Source organism: Schistocerca cancellata, chromosome 3, assembly GCF_023864275.1.
Source record: "Schistocerca cancellata isolate TAMUIC-IGC-003103 chromosome 3, iqSchCanc2.1, whole genome shotgun sequence".
Classification (NCBI taxonomy): Eukaryota; Metazoa; Arthropoda; class Insecta; order Orthoptera; family Acrididae; genus Schistocerca; species Schistocerca cancellata.
The window spans coordinates 386,163,704-386,183,296 of NC_064628.1; the positions used below are offsets into that span (position 1 = coordinate 386,163,704).

A 19,593-nucleotide genomic window follows, 5' to 3' on the forward strand; every position below is an offset into this window, starting at 1 on the left:
TGATTTCCCGTTGATCGAAATGCCATCTTCCGTGGAGAACACGATCGTAAGGACTTCTGGTGACAGTTTGTATGATTATATCGTGAATTAGACACAGGACTGGGAAACAGCATTTTGTTGCTTTAATTTTGGACACAGGTGTATATACAGTATTTCGGTTTACGTACAGTGCAAGTAACGTAAAACCAAAAAAGAAACTGGGAAAAGTTTGAGCATAGGTGCTGGACCCCACGTTCCCCGATTTACCGTTCTGTACTCTCCCCGCTGCTACAACCACTACCTGGAAAGTACCCTAACATAAACGGCTCATGTCTCTCTCCACCCATTCCAGAAATGCAACCTTTTCTAAACTCTCGGTTTAGCCCTATCGTAAATAAGATAAGTCTCTACGGTACGACAAGTTAATAAAACAACGATCGGATAATGATCACACAGGCGTGATCAATGAAGAAGAGCCTGCCAGAACTGTATAATTCCGGTGCATAAAATTATTCGAGGTATATTTGAAAGAAATAACGCAATATATACTTGAAACGATTAAAGGATGGTAGTCAGAACATGAGTCAAGTAGGTCGGGCGAGAATTGAACCCAGTGTCCGAAGCCGTTGCAGGTGGCTGTACTGCCGCGCTAGGAAGTAAACACCAGTGGTGGCGTAGAGTTATGAGTTGTTTTGAACACAATCCAGTACTCATCATGATTTATGGATTGTGTCATGTTACGTTTCAGTGCAAATATCACTGGAAAAATTATAAATATTTAAAAATGACTTTCAGTGGTATGAATGTAAGGCAGGGGCTCATTCTAAAAGATAGCCATATATGATTTTTATCGCAGACTTACGTTTTATAAATAGATATTCTGTGTTATTTCTTACGCAATCATCAACATGAAAGATCACAAAAAGAATGACTTTGGTTACTTCGCAAGATGTCAGTTACATCCCAAGTTGACACTTGGAATAAACAAAACGCGCCGCTATTGTACATCCGTAGACGCAAGAGTGAACCCGACGTTGCTCGTAATCGCGATGTGACGATACAACAGTTGCCGTTCTTATTGCTACACTGAAGAGCTAAAGAAACTGGTACACCTGCATAATATCGTGTAGGGACCCCGCGAGCACGAAGAAGTGTTGCAACACGGCATGGCAAGGAGTCGATTAATGTCTGAAGTATTGCTGGAGGGAACTGACAGCATGAATCCTGCGGGGCATCCATAAATCCATAAGAGTACGAGGGCATGGGGATCTCTTTTGAACAGCACGTTGCAAGGCATCCCATATATGCTCAATAATGTTCGTATCTGAGAAGTCAGGTGGCCAGAGGAAGTGTTTAAACTCAGAAGGGTATTTCCGCAGACACTCTGTAGCAATTAACGTCTGGGGTGTTGCAATGTCCTGCTGGAATTATCCAAGACCGTCGTAATGCACAACGGACATGAATGGACGCAGGTGATCAGATAGGATGCTTACGTGTGTGTCATCTCTCAGAGTCGTATCTAGACGTATCAGGGGTCCCGTATCACTCCAGCTGCACATGCACCACACCATAACAGAGCCTCCATCAGCCTGAACACTACCTTGCTGACCTGCTGACATCCAGTGACCAGTGTCCATGGATTCCTGAGGGTATTTCCATACCCGTACACGTCCATGCGCTAGATACAATTTGAAACTCCAATGTTGGTGTTGACGGGCCCAGGCCAGACAGGCATAAAGGTTTGTGTCGTGCAGTCATCAAGGGTACACGAGTGGGTCTTCGGCTCCGAAAGCACATATCGATGATGTTTCGTTGAACGATTTGCACGCTGACACTTGTTGATGGCCCAGCACTGAAATCTGCAGCCATTTGAGAAAGAGCTGCACTTCTGTCACGCTGAACGATTCTCTTCAGTCGTAGTTGGTTCCGTTCTTGCAGCATCTTTTACCGGCCGCAGCGATGTCTGAGATTTGATGTTTTACCGGATTCCTGATATTTGCGGTACTCTCGTGGAATGTTCGTACGGAAAAATCCCCACTTCATCGCTATCTCCGAGATACTGTGACCCATCGCTCGTGCGCCGACTATAACACCACGTATAAATTCACCTAAATTTGATAACCTGCCATTGTAGCAGCAGTAACCGATCTAACAACTGCACCAGACATTTGTTGTGTTATATAGGCGTTGCCGACCGCAGCGTCTTTTTCTGCCTGTTTACGTATCTCTGTATTTAAATACGCAAGCCTATACCAGTTTCATTGGCTTCAGTGTAAAAAGCGTGCTTTGTAGAGTTTTCATTCATTTCGCGTGTTCCTTAACTTAAAATCGATGTTAAATGAAAATCGGTAACGTGCTTCTAAGCTAGTGTTAACTTCGTCTGGCAGTACAGTCGCTGTGTGTTGTCTTGGAACCATTACAGTTTATATTTCCGGATGGCGTCGGTTTAAGAGTGTTGTTAGAAAAGATCATGCTTTTATAGTTTTCATTCACTTCGTGTCTGGTGTTACCTACGATCAACGAACTATCATGTTGTTCTACGTCTGCATGACGACTGCAACTGGTTTCACAACTCACCGAAAGATAACTTTCACTGGTTATTACTTTATTTAGTTTAAGTTTACTTCATTAGTTTAAGTGTGTTGTAGTGCTTTTTATTTTAGTGTAAGAGCAACGTCATGTGTGACAAATGTGGATGTTGCCGTAGGTTAATTGGTATGTGAGAAACATGTCAGGGCTGTCATTTGATGTTTCAGTGGGAGAATGCACCGGGGGAGTTAAGAAAGTGTTAGATGAGGTTCTTCAGTGAAGTTGTAGATTATTTAATCGTGACAAAAAATCGTGGAAGAGGAAAAAATTTATGCCCTCCAGGCAGAATTAGTAAAGGTATATTTTGAACTAGATAGGTTGAAGGGTGGAAGAAATAAAGGGAGCTTGTAGAAGGTGACAAATAACAGTCAAAAGGAGAAAGCATCAGAAATCACATTTCAAATTGGAGTTAACAATCAGCTTGACTTGTTACCTGAGATATGGGAAGAGCCTCAACCAGTTTTGGAATTTAATAGGGTGCAGCAGACTCGTAGGAACGACCTTAAGTCACGTAGAAAGCAAAGAATCTTGCTTCTAGAGATCAATCGCAGGAGAGATGTAGGCCAATTGCTACAGAAAAAGCTAAGCGTGGAATGGCAGGTCACAAGTATCGTGAAACCTCGCTCCAAGCTAATCCAGGCGACAGAGAACATAGGGGCGTTGCGTAGAGTGAAATGATATCAACGCCTGAGTGAAATGTATATCAACGCCTGTTTGCAGCTAGGGTGTCGATTCAATTATCATTTCATTTTAGAGAAGCTCCGCGGTCATCAATGGTATCTGTTCTTTCGGGAACAGATACTACCTTCTAACTTCATATATAGTTAAAATATGGCTACCCGGCCATTGACCTTCATGTGTGAACGCGCACACTATGCCCTAACTCATACGGGACTTGGTAGATCAATCTGCCACGAGTAATGAGTATGATGGGCAAACATGTATTAGGCGCACCACGAATATAGTGCTGTGGACATGTTGGGAATGTGGGTCTCACGGGGAGCGTGCCAGGGATAAGTCCCTGCAGGCGCACTCTCCTCTGTGCCCGCGGTGGCTCAGATGGATAGCCGGCACGGTAGCTCAGCGTGTTCTGTCAGAGAGCTGGTTGGCCTCTGTAATTAAAAAAATAAAATGAACTGCGTGGAAGGATCAACAAACGAACTTGAACAGATGTCCTGTGTCGTCTGCAACGACCAATACACAACGATAAAAAAAAAGATGGGTAGAGCGTCTGAAATGTAATGGCGAGAATATGATACATATTGTAGGAGGAGCAGAAAGTGTTTGGGTGACAAATGTAGCATTACAGGTGACCTGGAGAAAATAGCAGCAGCAACACCACACGCTCGTTTGTGGTTTATCGAAGTCTGCAGCGACATGATCAGACCTATGCCAACACGGCTGCTATCTGTGTGACCTAGGAGCTGAGCGAGTTGCTTTTGACTGAAACGAAGTCTCATTTCTGTGCCGTGACGGTTTCTGGGACATGGGGATACACTAATCATGACACCTAAATAGGAGAGGGATGGAAAGGTTAGCTGAGCACGTTACAGAAAGTGTGAGGGGAACCACAAGCACACAAGACAATATTGCTGTGATTACTGGAATCATAGGTGTACATTTTTGGGTTAGAGTCAGGTTGTAGACAGAGAGTATTGAAAAAATTAAAGCAGTACAAGAACGCAATAAGTGTAACAGTTCCCACAAAAATAAAATTAATTTGTTTCAGCAGAAAATTAGAGGGTTGAAAAACTAGACAGACGAGCTTACTGTATGCCTAGAAAATTTGAAGAATTCTGAAGAGGTAGATGTTCTGTGCCTCTCTGAACACTATTAAACCGCAGGGTAGATACGTTAAGTATCAGGGATTAAAGGCTTGCATCATTTTCAAGTAGAATGAAAATGGAAGAAGGAGGAGTTGCAACATACGGAAACGTTGGACACGTAGTCAAAAATATTGAAAAAATAGTGTGTATGTTGATCAGAATCTAGAAACATCTGCTTGTGAGTTGTTACTGCACAATACTTTTCTAATAATTGGAACAGTCTATAGCTCCCCTCTAGGAAACTTTCAGCTATTAATGAGAAATCTAGATGTGTTATTGAGCTGTCCGTCAGACAAGAAGAAACAGTTAGTAGTTTGTGGAGATTTCAATGTAGATTTCTTAAAAGATAGAGAAAGGAAAAATGAACTAGAATTATTATTTGGGTGTTTCAATCTAATTTCAGTAGTCAATTTTCCAACTCGTGTGCAGCGAAATAGTATGACACTGACTGATAGCATCATTATAGACAGTGCTCAGTCAGAAATAGTTAATGTGCACTCAGTTGCTAATGGATTTTCTGATCATGATGCACTATTAATGGATGTAAACAGTATGGCACCTTGCAACTCGTAGGTATGTTCATACACAGCAGTGAGCCTTATTAATGAGAACGAGATTCAGTGATTTAAGAGTAACTTACAAGGGATGGTATGGCATAATGGTTATACAGAAACAGATGCTAATGTCAGATTCAATTCATTCCATTGTAAATTTGTCTGAATATTTTAAAGTTGCTTTCCTAAAAAATTATTCAAATATCCTCTAAAAAGCAAGTAGGCTGTGGATGTTGTTGTGGTCTTCAGTCCAGAGACTGGTTTGATGCAGCACTCCATGCTACTCTATTCTGTGAAAGCCTCTTCATCTCCGAGTAACTACTGCAACCTACCTCCTTCTGAATCTGTTTACTGTATTCATCTCTTAGTCTCCCTCTATGACATCTACCCCTCCACGCTTTCCTCCAGTATTAAACTGGTGATCACTCGATGCCTCAGATCGCGTCATACCAACCGATCCCTTCTTCTAGTCAAATTGTGCCACAAATTCCTCTTCTCCCCAGTTCTATTCAGTACCTCCTCATTAGTTACATGATCTACCCATCTAATCTTCAGCATTCTTCTGTAGTACCACATTTCAGAAGCTTCTATTCTCTTCTTGTCTAAACTGTTTATCGTCCATGTTTCACTTCCATACATGGCTACACTTCATACAAATACTTTCAGGAAAGAAGCTGTGGATAACTAAGGGGGTTAAAATCTCTTGTAATAAGAGGGAAATTTATGTAAAGGCCAGCGTAAGTCAAGAACGGACATTACTTGCATACTACAAAATATACTGTAGTGTTGTACAAGCTCTAAATACCGTCCGAAAAGGACGCCAAAGGCCTAATGGTACCGACCACCCTCCGCATCATCCTCATCTACAGGCATCAATGGATGCTGATATACAGGGGCGTGTAGTCATCACCCCACTCTCCCAGCCACTATCAGTTTTCGTGTCCAGAGCCGCTATTTCTCTGCCAAGTAGCTTCTCAACTAGCCTCACAAGGGCTGAGTACACCCCGAATGCAAACAGTGCTTTTCAGACCTAGACGGTCAGCCATCCAAGTACACTCCTGGAAATGGAAAAAAGAACACATTGACACCGGTGTGTCAGACCCACCATACTTGCTCCGGACACTGCGAGAGGGCTGTACAAGCAATGATCACACGCACGGCACAGCGGACACACCAGGAACCGCGGTGTTGGCCGTCGAATGGCGCTAGCTGCGCAGCATTTGTGCACCGCCGCCGTCAGTGTCAGCCAGTTTGCCGTGGCATACGGAGCTCCATCGCAGTCTTTAACACTGGTAGCATGCCGCGACAGCGTGGACGTGAACCGTATGTGCAGTTGACGGACTTTGAGCGAGGGCGTATAGTGGGCATGCGGGAGGCCGGGTGGACGTACCGCCGAATTGCTCAACACGTGGGGCGTGAGGTCTCCACAGTACATCGATGTTGTCGCCAGTGGTCGGCGGAAGGTGCACGTGCCCGTCGACCTGGGACCGGACCGCAGCGACGCACGGATGCACGCCAAGACCGTAGGATACTACGCAGTGCCGTAGGGGACCGCACCGCCACTTCCCAGCAAATTAGGGACGCTGTTGCTCCTGGGGTATCGGCGAGGACCATTCGCAACCGTCTCCTTGAAGCTGGGCTACGGTCCCGCACACCGTTAGGCCGTCACGCCCCAACATCGTGCAGCCCGCCTCCAGTGGTGTCGCGACAGGCGTGAATGGAGGGACGAATGGAGACGTGTCGTCTTCAGCGATGAGAGTCGCTTCTGCCTTGGTGCCAATGATGGTCGTATGAGTGTTTGGCGCCGTGCAGGTGAGCGCCACAATCAGGACTGCATACGACCGAGGCACACAGGGCCAACACCCGGCATCATGGTGTGGGGAGCGATCTCCTACACTGGCCGTACACCACTGGTGATCGTCGAGGGGACACTGAATAGTGCACGGTACATCCAAACCGTCTTCGAACCCATCGTTCTACCATTGCTAGACCGGCAAGGAAACTTGCTGTTCCAACAGGACAATGCACGTCCGCATGTATCCCGTGCCACCCAACGTGCTCTAGAAGGTGTAAGTCAACTACCCTGGCCAGCAAGATCTCCGGATCTGTCCCCCATTGAGCATGTTTGGGACTAGATGAAGCGTCGTCTCACGCGGTCTGCACGTCCAGCACGAACGCTGGTCCAACTGAGGCGCCAGGTGGAAATGGCATGGCAAGCCGTTCCACAGGACTACATCCAGCATCTCTACGATCGTCTCCATGGGAGAATAGCAGCCTGCATTGCTGCGAAAGGTGGATACACACTGTACTAGTGCCGACATTGTGCATGCTCTGTTGCCTGTGTCTATGTGCCTGTGAATCTGTCAGTGTGATCATGTGATGTATCTGACCCCAGGAATGTGTCAATAAGGTTTCCCCTTCCTGGGACAATGAATTCACGGTGTTCTTATTTCAATTTCCAGGAGTGTATTAGCCAACGCGACAGCACTTAACTTCGGTGTTCTGATGGGAACCAAAGTTAATACTGTGACGAGACCATTGGCAGTATTTTAAGGAAAGTCATTAAACTGTCCACAACTACGAGGGTCACTCCAAAAGAAATACATACTATTTTTTTCAAAATCTATCTTTTATTCTACATGTTTGATAGTTTCACAGTGTGTAAAAACATCCTTTAGGAACAGTATTTTCATTACTCCACATAACTCCCATCCCTCCCAACTGCCTTACGCCATCTCGGAACCAGCGCCTGTATACCCGCACGGTAAATATGTGGACCAACCTGTTGGAGCCACTGTTTGGCAGCGTGCACAAGGGAGTCATCATCTTCAAACCTTGTTCCACGAAGAGAGTCTTTCAGTTTCCCAAAGAGATGATAGTCACATGGAGCCAGGTCAGGACTGCAAGGCGGGTGTTTCATTGTTATCCATCCGAGTTTTGTGATCGCTTCCATGGTTTTTTGACTGACATGTGACCATGCAATGTCGTGAAACAGCAAAACATCCTACTTTTGCCGATGTGGTCGAATACGACTCACTCGAGCTTGAAGTTTATTCAGTGTCGTCACATATGCATCACAATTTATGATGGTTTCACTTGACATGATGTCCACAAGCAAGAGTCCTTCGGAATCGAAAAACACTGTAGCCATAATTTTTCCAACAGAAGGTGTGGTTTTGAATTTTTTTTTTCTTTGGTGAATTTGCATGATGCCACTCCAGTGTCTGCCTCTTCGTCTCTGGTGAAAAATAATGGACCCATGTTTCATCACCTATCACAATTCTTCCAAGAAATTCATCTGCACCATTCTCGTACTGTTCCAAAAGTTCGCTGCATACCGTTTTTCTTGTTTGTTTGTGACCCGCTGTCAAGATCCTGGGAACCCACCTGGCACAAACCTTTTTTAGCGCCAACACTTTCAGTATTCTGCAAACACTTCCTTCCCCTATCCCAACGTAGCGTGACAATTCTTTCACTGTGATGCGCCTGTCAGCAGCCACCAATTCGTTAACTCTCTGCACATTGTCTGGAGTGTGTGCAGTACGAGGCCTGCCGCTGTGAGGACAATCCTCAAAATTGTCGTGCTTTCATTACGTAACCTACTTGCCCACCGAGTAAATTTTCTGCAATCGACAGCAGCATCTCCATACACCTTTTTTAACCTCTTGTGGATGTTTCCCACCGTCATGTTTTCACAGCACAGGAATTCTATGGCAGCACGTTGCTTCTGACGAACGTCAAGTGTAGCAGCCATCTTGAGAGCATGCTGTGACGGCGCCTCTCACGGAAACAGATTGAACTAAGTTTGAAAACAAGTGGGAAGGATGTATCTACACACTGTAAAACCTTCACACGTGCAGAATGAAAACTGTATTTTTACAAAAATAGTGTGCATTTCTTTTGGAGTGACCCTCATATGTATGTCCTGACAGAAATAAATAATGCAGATAATAAGATTAAAACTATATGAGACATTGTCAAACGGGAGACAGAACAACCAGTCAGTGTACAAGAGTCCATACACTTAAACTTTGATAATTCATGTGTTACAAGTACTTTTAACAATCTCTTTCTAAACGTAGCTGTAAATATACAATTAAATGGTTCAGGTGAAGCAGGAAGAGAGTATGTATAAAATGTCATTCCACAAAACTTTAAAGCCGGCCGCTGTAGTCGAGCAGTTCTCGGCCCTTCAGTCCGGAACCGCGCTGCTGCTACGGTCGCAGACTCGAATCCTGTCTCGGGCATGGATGTGTGTGATGTCCTTAGGTTAGTTAGGTTTAAGTAGTTCTAAGTCTAGGGGACTGATGACCTCAGATGTTAAGTCCCACCCATAGTGCTTAGAACCAGTTGACAAAACTTTAAGGCTTTGAAAGTAGCACCAACATCCTTCACTGATATTAATACAATTATAAGTGGGGGTTGATGGGATTTCTGAAAAGTTGTACCAACTTAATAAGTAATGTCCTTAGTGATATTTGCATTGCATCGATGGCACAGGGAATTTTTCCAGACGGGCTAAAATATGCAGTTATTAGACCACTTCGTAAGAAGGATGAACAATTATCGTCCAGTTTCTTGCTGACATTTTTTTTCCAAGATATTCTAAAGGTAGTGTACTCAAGAGTACCCGCACACTTAAAGGGAAACAATTTACTTATCATAGCACAGTTCGGTTTTCAGAAGGGTTTCTCGACTCAGAGTGATATTTATACGATCACTTATGAAACAGCACAAGCCTTAAATAATAATATATCGCCAGATGGTATTTTTTGCGACCTCTCGAAAGCCTTCGATTGAGTAAATCACGATATCCTCATACAAAAACTCAAGTGTTATGGAATTGAAGACTTTTCACACAGCTGATGTTAGTCATACTTGACAAACACAGTGCAAAAGGTTGTGCTGAATAATTCAGACCATGTCGTAGCGGTAGAAAATTTCACTGCCTGGGGTAAAATCATAAAGGGAGTGCCACAGAGTTCAATTTTGGGTCCACTCCTGCTCCTTACATATGTGAATGAGTTTCCACTTAACACTCAACAAACAAAACTGGTACTTTTTGCCGACGATACTGGTGTTATTATAAATCCCATTAGACAGAAAGAAACAAAAGAGCTTGTAAATGATATTTTAGAAAGAATTATTGAGTCGTTATCTGAAAATGGACTCTCTGTAAGTTTTTAAATAAACACACTAGCTTCAGTTCTGTATAACAAATAGGTTATACCTACAACTGATGTAGGACATGAGCAGCAGTCAGTAAATAGGGTAGAATGTTCCAAATTTTTGGGATCACGTATACATTAAAGCTTGAATTTAAAGAATCGCACTACTGAGCTTCTTAATGTCAGCGACTTTTGCTGTTCGTATAATTTAGGAAAATGAACGTATCAACGATCTGATATATTTTGCACATTTCCACTCAATAATCTCATGGAATAAATTTGTGGGATAATTCATCACTTAGAAAAGAAGTATTTATTGCAGAAAAGCGAGCAGTAAGAATAATACGTGGTGTTCATCACGGACGTCATGTAGGTACCTCTTCAAGGAACTGTGAGTTTCAACTGTATCTTCACAATGCATATATTCGCTAACGAAATTCTTCATAAATAATCCAACACAATTTGAGAAGAACAGTGATGTCCACACCTACAGCACTGGATGGAGAAATGACTTTTATTTCCCATTATTAAAGCTGTCAGTGGCAGAGAAAGCAGATCAGCAAAAAAAAAAAAAAAAAAAAAAAATCATTGACCTTTTTCTAATAGCATAAAACGTCTGTCGGGTAGAAAAATAAGTTTTAAATCTGACTCTAAAAAATCATTTCTCCTGGAAAACTCCTATTCCATTGACGAATTTCTACTTAAAAAAATGGTCGCCATTAAAAAGTAAAGAAAAAGAAAACTTGATCTTCAGTTGCATGGGTTGGAATAAAATGATAATGTGTTCATTAATGTTAAAATGTTAACACTAATCATGGAGAAGTATGATGTAAACTGACTTGTCTCACATCATTTTGATAAAAGAATCGTTCAGATGATCTATGAAACGTGTAAGTAACTAACTAAGAACAGAGGCCCAAGCCCACCTTATCGTGCAGTGCGCCAACTAGCTCACTAGAGTAAACAGTACACGATGGCAGGGCGCTACGAAAGAATTCCGAAAACAATCTCTGCAAAGCGACTGTTTTTGGTTCTAGGTCTCTTATTATTCGGTGTAGCATTGTAATTTGGATGAGTACCATGTATATCTTGTATTCAAATCAGCAATGGTGTTCGGTGACATACTTCTTACTTCTGTCGGTTTGGCTTCTAGCCTGCAATACGATCTGTACTGCTCCCATCGAGCGAGGCACGGCAGAGGTCAGCACACTGGACTCGCATTCTGGACTTCAGTGGTTTCAATCCCTGTCTGGCCAGCCAGATGCAGGTTTCCAGAATTTCCCTAAATCGCTTAATGCAAGTTACTGCGACGGCTCCTGTGAAGCAGACAGGATCGACTCTTTTCCCCGGTCCTTGGTTGTGCTGTTTCCCCAACCATCTTGTCGTTAAGAAGATGTTAAGCGCTGATCACCTTTCCTCATATTCCTCAAACAAGAAGAAGTAGAATCTTTCGCAGCCAATCACTCAGCCCCAGTTCGAGTTAGTGTTGTTGCCGTTTTGCGACATTGTCTTACATTTGGTGCGGTTTAGTAAACCTGAAAAAAATTGTTATGTAGTGAACAAAGTTTGCGTCCACATGCATCTGCTGGAGCCTACTATCCTAGCCGTAACAAATGCCCACATCCTCTCCCTCCGACAGCTGGTGCCGGACTGAAACGCTGTCAAGCGGAGACCGCAACGAGCGTGACGCCATCTGCACAGTAGCTGCAGTGTGGCGCCGCCAGTGGCTGATGCTGGAACTAACGCAGCGTTAAGAAGGAACTTACAGCGCTACAACGAATCACTTTCGCCTCTCACAATCTTATTAGACCGGAAAAGGAATCTAAGGTATCTGTTTCACTTTTAGTAATGTACGTTTTGAGTGGCGCTGGTTAGGGATCGGGTACTGTGGAGCTGAAGGCTTTGCACCATTTCACTCAGTGTGTCCGAGTTCCTCCGGTTGCACAAGAACCGCGGGATGATCAAGTATGTGTGTTGAATCTCAGTTTTCGTTAGAAGTTACTGGTGCGTTTGGACGCAAAAATCTTCAGATATTACCGTATTTGCGAGTGATTTCGAGGTACGATAAATCCAGTGAAGAAGAAAATAGCGTAAAATCTGCTACTATCTTTTGAATTCACGTGAAAAACATCGAAATTTATGAAGTGTATTATATACAAAACGATCCTTTTATTTTGTAGGATATAGGCATGGGTAGGTTGATAAAGTGTTACGAAAGTGGGGCTATGAAGTAGATTTTGCGCATAGAAATGGTTATAAAAGTAAGGTTTCCATCTATAGAGCTGACATTGATTACAAAACAGTTCCTGTCTCGAATATTCCCACTGAACTTGAAAGCGATGAGCTTAAGGAAGCTCTTTCAAACTATGGGGACGTTAAATCAATTGCAAATGAACGATAGTCGTCTCGCTTTAAACTGCAGTGTTTCGACGGGGTCCGCTGTGTGGAGATGGCCGTAAAGAAAAATATTCCGTCTCACATAACTGTTTATGGGTATAAGGCACAAATTGTTTATACAGGTCGGGAAGCTACATGTCGTATATGAAACGAAACCGGCCACTTCTGACAGGAATGTCCGCGGCGAACTGTTTTTCATAAAGTCATTTGATACAGCGTTAGAAACTTACCTTAAATGATCTGTTGCCAAAGAATAGCCCGGATCAACTGGTTGAGGATGTTAACGCATCGGGCCAAGCTAATATCCCCTTTCACGATAACAGTCAATTTCCCCCGTTAACAACAAAGTAAAACCCTGTTACCACTACTCGTGAAACTGAAATGCGACCGAAAAAACGACCTCTAGAGACAACTGATAGTTGTTCAGAGGACGAACTGTCCCGTACAACTCCCTCAGTTCGCTAGCAAAAACAGTGCGATGAGGAGGCAGAGAAACCGGAAGGCAAAATGCGAATGGAAACTGATGAACGGAAAGATAATACACATACGGTACCAGAAAATGAAGGGGGGGTGTAGTCAGTATTAATTTACAAGAAACAACAGGGGAAGTAGCTGATTGCAAAGATCAGCAGTTATCTGTTAGTAAACAACGTGACGGAGAGGTTGCAAAACTGGCTCTTCCGTTAGTTTCCCTCGATCAGGAAGTAAGTGATATTAATAGAGAAGAAAGTGGTGGCCGAAATGAAATCATGGTCAACACCGCAGGGCAGGCGCCAGCAACAGAAATTGCGAAAGCGTCTGCTGCTGTTCCAGATGAGCCGAGAAGTAAAATAAAAACGCAACCAAATGTGACTGTAGCTCGTAACCAAGGGAAGGAAAAATCCGGGAAGGACGACCCAAACCCAAAGAACGTTCGGTACGAAACGGTCCTAAACGAATCACTGCAGAAAAAATCAGAAAGTTTACAAGGAAATCAGTCTGCTAGCGGTACAAGAGGAAACCTCAGAAGTATAACAAAACGGGAAAGTAAGTAATAAACTGATTGACGTATTATTCCATGTTCAGCCTTCCGAGAAAACTGTTAATAGTTTAACGGAACACTGAATCACAGAAAACTAAATTAGTTCACCGGAGCAACTACATAGTAACAGCGCAGTGACGCAAACTTGTTGTGTCACCACTATAAACATAAATGAAATTACGTGTGGTTTGAAATTATCGGAACTTAAAGAATTTTTGTACGAATCCGCGACTGATATTGCCCTGTTAGAAAAAGTTCTAATGTTGGATTTAGTAATTGGCTCTGAGCACTGTGGGACTTAACATCTATGGTCATCAGTCCCCTATAACTTAGAACTACTTAAACCTAAGTAACCTAAGGACATCACACAACACCCAGTCATCACGAGGCAGAGAAAATCCCTGACCCCGCCGGGAATCGAACCCGGGAACCCGGGATTTAGTAATTCCCGATTATGTCAGTTACAGAAATGTGTCTCACGAAACAAGTGTTGGAACATCTGTTTTGGTGAGGGAAGCGATTCCAGTTTGTGAGGTGGAACGATTGGAGTCAAGAAGGGGAATAGGACTAAATATCTATGATATGACTATCATCAACCTGTATGCAACTTCAGGAAGTTCTCTACGAGCTGACAGGGCACGTTTCTTGAAAGATGAACGGATATACTTGTTAAGGAAAAATCCAAGACAGTTATCACTTGGAGATGATTTTAATTGTGTTTTAAATCGAAAAGATCAGTTACCTAATTTTAATTACTCAAGTGAACTAAAACAACTAATTACTGATTTAGAATTAAAGGATATATGGGACATCAAATATCCGTCCATTGTTGAGTTAAATTATGTCACGGCAACACCTCGTAGCAATATTGATAGATCATATATTTCTAAAAGTCTTGAAACTTCCGTGGCAAAAGTAGAAACCATTCCTAAGTACTTTTCAGACCAATCAAGTGTCTTAACTTGCATAAATCTAACAAGACAGGCAGTTCGCCGATTAAAGAATCAGTGGAATTTGAACATTTCCTTGTTAGTAAATCATGATTTAGAAGACCCGATTAAAGAAGCATGGGCAATATGCCTGCGTGCTCGTAGTAGATATGCCACTGCAATCGACTGGTGGGTTAAAATGGCGAAGCCAAAGTTGAGGAAGGTTCTTATTCAACACAGTTCCCAGAGCGCAAGATAAATGAAATGCTCTATAGAATATTATTACATCGTTTTGAGACATCTATATGATCAGATCTCAGCATGTACCTCACTTCAGGTAAGAGACATCAAAAAAGTCAAAGGCAAGTTACTTAATATCAAGAGAAGTCAAATGGAAGGGTTGAAAATAAAATCGAAGGCAAATTGGGTGTCAGAAGATGAAACAACTTCCCTGTATCATTTAATGAAGCATACAAAAAACGGAAGAAGGACTTTTATTGATGAAATTCGAACAAAAAACGATACGATTCTCAGAACCCAGCAGGATTTATGGACGAGATTTATCGCTATTATTGCGAGCTATATTCTGTAAATAAAAGCAGCAATGCATCCTTGGAAGAATTCCTTGACATCCTAGCCCCACAGCTAACAGAAGACGACAACGAAAATTTTCTCGAGGTAGTCAGTGAAAAGGACGTGTATGAGGATCTGTGCGCCTCACCACCAAAAAAATCCCCAGGTCCGGATGGTCTGCCAGCAGAGTTTTACATCCGTTACTGGCCAATAGTGAGTGCGAAAATCACGGACATTGTAAATGAGGTTATTCAGAGTAAAATAATTCCGGCTGAGTTTAAGGAGAGTAAAATTGTTCTTGAAGTTTTAAATAATCTTCGTCCAATTTTACTGCTGAATTCTAATTATAAATTAATAGCTAGACTAGTAAACAAGAGAATTTCATGCCTTACAGATAAAATTATTAGTAAACATCAGAACTGCGCGCAAGGCAGAACCATTTTACAAAATATAGCAGAATTCAGTGATATCACTGGAATAATTTCTGTAACAAACATAAAGTGTGTTTTATTTTTTTAGATTTTTATGAAGCCTTCGATGTAGTAAATCATGAATATCTTCTGCGAACGTTGAAGAAAATAGGTTTCAATGATGGGGTCATACAATTGATAAAGAACATAGCAACTGGAGTAAATGCAAAAATAGCGGTAAATTGTCGACAATCCAGGCCGATACAAATACTCGTAAAACGAGGTGTTCAAGGAAGTCCTATGTCCATGTCGCCCTTCGCCATTTCACTGGACCCTTTCTTCCGACATGTTCATGCTAGATTAAAAGGCTAAACATTATCAGGAAATAAAACAGCTATAAGAGCCTATGCTGAAGATATAGGGGTCATTATAAGGAATAATGAAGAGGTAACCACGCTTGCAACAATGACTGATACGTACTGTAGAACATCTGGAGCCAACGCAAACGAAAAAAAAGTAAGATGTTAAATCTCAGAGGTCTTGGTAATATCAGCGTCGAGTGGACAAAATTAGTCCGACAACATAAAACACTTGGGATCACCCTGACAGCATGCCCCATGAAAATGACGATTTAATAAGAGACTCGCGAGAAAGCATAACCAGCCAACTCTTCGAGATCATTAAACCTCGAATCCTGCTTCCCCCGACTGACGTGCAGAATATCAACCGTCGTTTACAGCATGTGAGGGCTTTCTATGTTGAGTTCAGCTATGTAAGTGCCGAAATCAGGCAGTCACGACACTTAACATCAAGAGCCATAACGCCGGAACGAAAGAAAACCGAAGGAAGGAACAAAATAGAATGGCAGCTCCAAACATTGATTGGACTGAGATTTGGAAAAACATTAGTTCTATTGTCCTCACGTCCAATATAAAAACGTCATGATACAAGACAGTTAACAGCATAGTTAGTACCAATGAAAGACTGTAAGCAATCGGACTCTGTGAAACAAATTTATGTCAACAATGCCATCTAGTAGACACAACAATTCGTGGATACACTTGCTGCGGTCACATGAATAGTTGGAAGTGGATCCGAGAGCAAATATCTGTGATTACAAGGACATTCCCTGAGAGTTCATCGCTGTCATTGCTACACAGGCCTGAAGCACGCTATTTCTAAGAGGCAAAAAATAACGCTGTGTACTGGTTGCTGGGAATTTTGTTAATTATGTCATTAACAAACTAGGATCCGACAGCACCATAGAGTTCAAGGTATACATGCTGTGTGAATACCACAAAATTAGAAGGTATTCGAATCACAAGAAAGTTTGGTAATATGTTAAAAATTATATTTGAAAGAATGGGCATTGGCTCAAATGGCTCTGAGCACTATGGGACTTAACTTCTGAGGTCATCAGTCCCCTAGAACTTAGAACTACTGAAACCTAACTAACCTAAGGACATCACACACATCCATTCCCGAGGCAGGATTCGAACCTGCGACTGTAGCAGCCGCGCGGTTCCGGACTGAGCTCCTAGAACCGCTAGACCACCGCGGCCGGCAACGGGCATTGGTTAATATAAAAAGGAAGACTGTGTTGACAGTGATGTATTATAGTTACCTTAAGGATATTATTTAAATTTTTACTGTAAGTATTTGGTGTGTGCTTTTTCTACTTCAGAAAGTACACTTCTGGAAATGGAAAAAAGAACACATTGACACCGGTGTGTCAGACCCACCATACTTGCTCCGGACACTGCGAGAGGGCTGTACAAGCAATGATCACACGCACGGCACAGCGGACACACCAGGAACCGCGGTGTTGGCCGTCGAATGGCGCTAGCTGCGCAGCATTTGTGCACTGCCGCCGTCAGTGTCAGCCAGTTTGCCGTGGCATACGGAGCTCCATCGCAGTCTTTAGCACTGGTAGCATGCCGCGACAGCGTGGACGTGAACCGTATGTGCAGTTGACGGACTTTGAGCGAGGGCGTATAGTGGGCATGCGGGAGGCCGGGTGGACGTACCGTCGAATTGCTCAACACGTGGGGCGTGAGGTCTCCACAGTACATCGATGTTGTCGCCAGTGGTCGGCGGAAGGTGCACGTGCCCGTCGACCTGGGACCGGACCGCAGCGACGCACGGATGCACGCCAAGACCGTAGGATACTACGCAGTGCCGTAGGGGACCGCACCGCCACTTCCCAGCAAATTAGGGACACTGTTGCTCCTGGGGTATCGGCGAGGACCATTCGCAACCGTCTCCATGAAGCTGGGCTACGGTCCCGCACACCGTTAGGCCGTCTTCCGCTCACGCCCCAACATCGTGCAGCCCGCCTCCAGTGGTGTCGCGACAGGCGTGAATGGAGGGACGAATGGAGACGTGTCGTCTTCAGCGATGAGAGTCGCTTCTGCCTTGGTGCCAATGATGGTCGTATGCGTGTTTGGCGCCGTGCAGGTGAGCGCCACAATCAGGACTGCATACGACCGAGGCACACAGGGCCAACACCCGGCATCATGGTGTGGGGAGCGATCTCCTACACTGGCCGTACACCACTGGCGATCGTCGAGGGGACACTGAATAGTGCACGGTACATCCAAACCGTCATCGAACCCATCGTTCTACCATTCCTAGACCGGCAAGGGAACTTGCTGTTCCAACAGGTCAATGCACGTCCGCATGTATCCCGTGCCACCCAACGTGCTCTAGAAGGTGTAAGTCAACTACCCTGGCCAGCAAGATCTCCGGATCTGTCCCCCATTGAGCATGTTTGGGACTAGATGAAGCGTCGTCTCACGCGGTCTGCACGTCCAGCACGAACGCTGGTCCAACTGAGGCGCCAGGTGGAAATGGCATGGCAAGCCGTTCCACAGGACTACATCCAGCATCTCTACGATCGTCTCCATGGGAGAATAGCAGCCTGCATTGCTGCGAAAGGTGGATATACACTGTACTAGTGCCGACATTGTGCATGCTCTGTTGCCTGTGTCTATGTGCCTGTGGTTCTGTCAGTTTGATCATGTGATGTATCTGACCCCAGGAATGTGTCAATAAAGTTTCCCCTTCCTGGGACAATGAATTCACGGTGTTCTTATTTCAATTTCCAGGAGTGTAGTTTTTGAAATTTTATAAGATAATGTGCAGAACTTATGTGATGTCACATTGTGTGTCCAATAGTGTCAAAACACAAAACATTAAAGCTGCTTCACTGGTTTATAGGATAAATATGAAAATTGACAGTTTTTATGTAAATATCTTTATTGATTGGTTAAAACCATAAGATTGTATCTGATACAATGTAATATTCAATGGCTAGCAAATTGCTCTATTTATTTTTGCACTGCGATGTGTAAGTCAGTTTTCCAGTGAAAGATCTCTTATATAGGTCTGATCACTTCAGATAATTAACGTTCCACTAATGTCCAGAAAGTATAGTGGGAAGGCTAGACAACTTTATAACATCTCTTTTCCGCCATTCTCAAGTATTTTAGAGATTGTTTGATATGATTACTAAATTGTTCTTATGTGCGATGGGCATAAATCTTCCATATTCCGTATATGTTTTGGTGACTTCCATACAATTGTGTGAAATGCTCGTAGGTAGTCTGACTGAGATGAGAAGGTTAAAGGTCAGTTTCTTCCCTTAACCTGTCTCTCTTGGAGACGATTTCCTCGTGTATATTAATATATTAAAAATTATCTCAAAGCTTGCTGATATCCTTCATAAAGTGCTATTTATTCTTCTGTAACGATTGGAGATCATGTAATTCAAAGTGCAGTTTTTTATATTTATTCATGTTTGAAGAGGTTTGAATGCCTTTAAAAACTTTTCTTGACGTTCAAATTATTTCCTTCTGGTAATTTAGTCAATAACACAATCTTTTGTTATATTTCTTTAACATCAGCATAATTGCAATGATCAAACTGTTTTTTCTTAACTCATTACATGTATAACATGTGTGCATGGTTAGTACATGTACTTAGTATGTATCTGGAATGTGTAACATTGTTCCTTAGATAAATGTTTACAAAGAAACAAAAGTGGTAACGCGCTTACCTCCCACGCGGCGGGCACAGATTCGATTCCCGAGCGGGTTGGAGATTTTCTCCGCTCATGGATTGGGTGTTGTGTTGTCCTCATCATCAT

At 43.1% G+C, this 19,593-nt stretch overlaps 1 protein-coding gene across 1 annotated transcript in view; it reads left to right on the top strand.

The window, feature by feature from the left end:
• LOC126175094 (proton-coupled amino acid transporter-like protein pathetic) overlaps positions 1–19,593 on the top strand; it is a 426,893-nt gene that overhangs the window by 79,841 nt on the left and 327,459 nt on the right. The gene's annotated exons all lie outside the window — the stretch shown is intronic.